The sequence below is a fragment of the Sapajus apella genome, unplaced genomic scaffold (genome assembly GCF_009761245.1).
Source record: "Sapajus apella isolate SASKATOON/1434 unplaced genomic scaffold, GSC_monkey_1.0 scaffold172, whole genome shotgun sequence".
NCBI lineage: Eukaryota > Metazoa > Chordata > Mammalia > Primates > Cebidae > Sapajus > Sapajus apella.
In genome coordinates, this window is record NW_022437112.1 from 1274976 (window position 1) to 1280126 (window position 5151).

A 5151-nucleotide genomic window follows, 5' to 3' on the forward strand; every position below is an offset into this window, starting at 1 on the left:
GATAGGGTTTTGCTCTGTTGTCCAGACTGCAATCATCCTGTCACAGCTCAAGCCATCCTCCACCTGAGCCTCCCAAGCAGCCGGGACCACAGGTGCATGCCACCACACCTAGCTAATTTTTTCTTTATTTTCTGTAGAGATGAGGCCTTGCTATATTGCTCAGGGTGCTCTTGAACTCCTAGCCTCAAGTGATCCTCCTGCCTCCGCCTCCCAAACTGCTGGGATTATAGATGTGAGCCACTGCACCAGGCTGAAGTTCTGCATCTGAAAGAACCCCCTCTAGAATTCAGAGTTAGAAATAGCAAGAATTGTGCACCTTCAGCATCAGAAGGAACGCCCCCAGCTGGTGAATTTCTTCCTCCCTTGTTATAGAGTCCTTAAGAAACTGAGCTGGGGCCAGGTGTGGTGGTTCATGCTTGTAACTCTAGCACTTCAGGACGAGGAGGGAGGTGGGTCACCTGAGGTTGGGAGTCTGAGACCAGCCTGGCCAACATGGCGAAAACCCACCTCTACTAAAAATACAAAAATTAGCTGGGCATGGTGGTGGGCACCTGTAATCCCAGCTACTCGGGAGGCTGAGGTAGGAGAATCGCTTGAACTGGTGGTGGGGGCGGTGCAGAGGTTGCAGTGAGCTGAGATGGCGCCACTGCACTCCAGCCTGTGTCATAGAGCAAGACTTCATCTCAAAAAAGAAAAAAAGAAAAAAGGAAAGAAAAAGCCTTGAGAATTGTTCATGTCCAGAGCTAGTTGAGACTAACAGCCAGACACAGAAGGGGAATGAAGAAGGCTGCGTCCCCCACCCTCGGGGAGACTGGCCCATGTATCCTATAACAACCAGGAAGGTTCCTTTCCAGCCTGCTACATTTCCAGGAGAATCTCAAGGGAGGGAGCACTGAGCTATCAGGAATTGTTTTAGTGGCCTGAACTTTGGCCCCACAGGTTCTATCTAACAGAACAAGATTCCCTAGAGGAACCTCAAGCTGTGTTTGTTTGGAACGTGGCCGACATCACTGACGTCCTCCTGGGTGACGAGGGGCGGAGAGGAACTGACCACCCCACCCCACACTGATGTTTTGGGATCAGGTCCCCTGAAGGGCGACACTGAGGCCATCTTTGCCTCTTCTGCTAAAAAATATACCAAACATGGTGGCTCATGCCTGTAACTGAAGCTCTTTGGGAAGCTGAGGCAGGAGGATTGCTTAAGCCTGGGAATTTGAGACCAGCTTGGGCAACACGGCAAGATCCCATTTCCGCCAAAACAAACAAACCAAATAGCGAGGCACAGTAATGTGCACCTGTGGTCCTAGCTACTTGACAGGCTGAGGCAGGAAAATGTTTGGGGCCCAGTGCAGTGGCTCACACCTGTAATCCCGCCACTTTGGGAGGCTGAGGCAGGTGGATCACGAGGCCAGGAGCTCAAGACCAGCCTGGCCAACATGATGAAACCCCGTTTCTGCTAAAAATACAAAAATTAGCAGGGCACTGTGACAGACACCTGTAATCCCAGCTACTTGGGAGACTGAGGGAGGAGAATTGCTTGAACTAGGGAGGTGGAGCCTGCAGTGAGCCGAGATCATGCCACTGTACTCCAGCCTGGCGACAGAGCAAGACTTGCTTTCCAAAAAAAAACAAAAAAAAAAAAACAGATACTTCGCACCCCGGAGGTGGAGGCTGCAGAAGCTGAGATTGCACCACCGCACTCCAGCCTGAACAACAGACTGAGACCTCATATATCTTACGACTGTGCTGCTAAAAAGACATATTTTCTGGACTGTGTGCATGATTTATATTCATTATTGTTATTATATACATATATTATTTTCTGATTTGAGGGACATTAACAGAAAGCGTGGTTGTGAACCCTGAAGAGTTTCAGGAGCTCCTGACACTCAGCTTAGAATACGTAGTGGGAAGTTGGCCCTGGGTCAACCAGAAGCTCGAAGGACAAGGCTCCCATGCCGGCAATACCCTTCCCTCTTCCAGCAGGGTTAAATCCCTCTACGAAACACCTGCCACCCGTGCTGTCTGTTGGAAATAAATGCTCGGTGCTGCAAAGAAGAATCAGCACTGAGACAAAGGATCGTTCAGCAATGCAATTTTTGCTTCCTGGACTGCAGGAAGGGGACCCTTGCTAGCCATCTTGCCACGACAGTACAAAGAATAAAGGAAAACACACAAATTTGGGATTTTACCATGGGTGATAGAGTGAGACTCTGTCTCAAGAAAAAAAAGAATACAGGAAAGTTTTAGTTTATTAGAAACTATTCAATTACAGGCTGGTGCGGTGGCTCATGCCTGTAATTCCAACACTTTGGGAGACAGAGGTGAGCAGATTACCTGAGGTCAGGAGTTCGAGACCAGCCTGGCCAACATGGAGAAATCCCATCTCTACTAAAAATACAAAAATCAGCTGTGCGTGCTGGTGCATACTGCAATCCCAGCTATCCGGGAGGCTGAGAGGAGAATAGCTTGAACCCTGGAGGTGGAGATGGCAGTGAGCTGAGGTTGCACCACTGCACTCCAGCCTGGGCAACAGAGCGAAACTCCATTTCAAGAACAAACAAACAGAAAACGATTCCATTACAGAGGTGTAATATGTTGACTTTGTTTTAAAGTTCTCTTGTAAGGGGTCTGTCTTATCTATGTAAAAGCTAGGTTACGCTCCATGCAGGTAAGCTGACGGGGTGACATTCATTCCTTTGTTGATTTATAGCCACCCTTTATATTTTCGTGGCCAAGCATGTTAAAGCATGACTGTAATTATCTTTAAAAGCACACGTGGTCAGGCGATATGGTGATATCCAGACATTCTGCTGTCGTCTGTGTACATGTGTTTGTCCTGGAAGGCATTATTAAGCCATTTCTTCTGTCGTAAACAGCTCATGACCACAGGCCGTGGCTGGCAAGGAATGTGACTTCCTGGTTTTTAAGACGGAGTTGATTAAAATGGTGTCGCTCTGGCTCTCCAAGGCTCCTGCCTCTAAACATAGCAGGTGCTATGATCTGTGTGGAGTCCCGGATGCCAGGTCTGGGGTCCTCTGGAGGACCGGGTGTGGGACTGGGAGGGTTGTGGTGGGGTGAAGGTCTGGGTGTGTCCTTATGGGTCATAGTGTGAGTCTTGGTGGGGGAATCCATGAATTCCAACAGGAGTCTGGGTGGGGGGTCCATGTGGGTTTCAGCCTGTCCCTGATAAGAGTCTGGGTGGGGGGCCCTTGTGGGGTTCAGCCTGTCCCTGGTAAGGGTCTGGGTGGGGGGCCCTTGTGGTGTTCAGCCTGTCTCTGGTAAGGTTCTGGATGGGGGTTCTATGGTGCTCTGGGGTTCCCTGAAGGAGTCCAGGTAAGTCTGTGGTCTTCTGGGGTTCCCACCCAAGGTCTGAGTACAGGTCTGCTGTCCCAGTAGGGATCAGGGTGGCGAAGGGGGTTGTTCGTGGTCCCTGAGGTAGTCTGGAGTTCTCTGCAGGGGCCGGGGTGGGGTTCTGTGGTCCCTGAAGGATTGCGGGGCGCAGGGCAGTGTAGGGATGGGTTTGGTGGGTGGTGTGTGTGGCCTGGCAGGAATTGGGGTGGGGTCTGTGGTCTCAGTAGGAACTGGGGTGTGTGGTCCGTGCTTGGGGCAGGGTCTGTGGTCTCAGTAGGAAGTGGGGTGTGGGGTGCATGGTCCTTGCAGTTGTCCAGAGTCCTCTGTGGGAGTCCTGCCCCACAATCCTGGTGTGGGTCTGGGTGGGGACCCATGATTCTGGCTAAGGTCCAGCTGGGGGAGTATGGCGCCCGTAGTGGCCCCGGTCCCCTGCGGACTCTGGATGGGGGATCTTGGTCCCACGGTAGAGGTCCTGGCTGGGGTCTGAATGAGGTTCCATGGTCTTGGCTAGGGTGGGGGGTCCCAGCTGGGGTGCGGGGTCTTGGGGAGGTGGTCCCAGCTGGAATCTGTAGTCCTGGGGGATGTCCTGACTAGGGTGTGTGGTCTCGTGGGGTGCTGGCTGGGGTCTGTGGTCCTGGGGTTAGGGGGTTTGGCCTGCAGTGCTGGGGAGTTTCTGGTGGAGGAGGAGGTCCTGGGATGGGGTCCCAGTAAGAGTCTATGATCCTGGAGAGGAGTCCTGGTGGTGGGGGCCCCAGTGGACTGTGGTCCTTGTGGGGGGCGGGAAGAGGCTGGGAGGATCTGTGGTCCTAGGGAGTCCGGGTGGAGGTCTGTGGTCCTGGAGGGGGTCCCAGTAGGAGCCTGTGATCCTGGTGGGGGTCCCAGTGGAGGTCTGTGGTTCTGGTGGGGTTCTTGGAGGGGGCCTGTGGACTGGGGGTACCCCAGTGGGGGAATCTGTGGTCTTGGATGTGGTCCCAGCAGGGGTCTGGGTCCTAGGAGGGATTCTTGGGAGGAGTCTGTGGATCTAGGTTGGGTGCTGGCTGGGATCTGTGGTTCAGGGGGATCCTGGCAAAGGTCTGTGGTCTTGGGGGTGTCCTGGTGGGGTTTTGTCATCCTGATGGGGTCCCGGTTGGGGTCTGTGGTACTGGGGTGGTCCTGGCTGGGGTTTGTGGTCCCTGGTGGGGTCTGGCTGGGTTTGGTGGTCCTGTGGTGGTGGGGGTCCCTGCTGGGGTCTGTAGTCCTGCAGAAGTCCTGGCTGGGGTCTGTGTTCCTGGTGGGAGTGTGTGTGGGATCCCTGCTGGGGTCTGTGGTCCTTGGGGGAGGGAGTTCTGGCTGAGGTCTGTGGTCCTGTGGAGCATCCTGGCTGGGGTCTGTGGTCCTGGAGGGTGGGGGGTTCTGGCTGAGGTCTGTGGTCCTGTGGAGCATCCTGGCTGGGGTCTGTGGTCCTGGTGGTGGGAGAGTCTCCTGGCTGGGGTCTGTGGTCCTGGTGGTGGGAGGGTGTCCTGGCTGGGGTGTGTGGTCCTGGTGGTGGAAGGGTGTCTTGGCTGGGCTGTGTGGTCCTGGTGGTGGAAGGGTGTCTTGGCTGGGGTGTGTGGTCCTGGAGGGGGGGAGGATCCTGGCTGGGGTCTGTGGTCCCAGGGGGTGGGAGGTCCTGGCTGGGGTCAATAGTCCTGGAGGGGATTTTGGCTGGGGTTAATGGTCCTGGGGTGTTGGGGTCCTGTGTGGGGGTCCTGGCTAGGGTGTGTGGTCCTGCGGGGTCCCGGCTGGGGTGTGTGGTCCTGGGGGGTCCCGGCTGGGGTG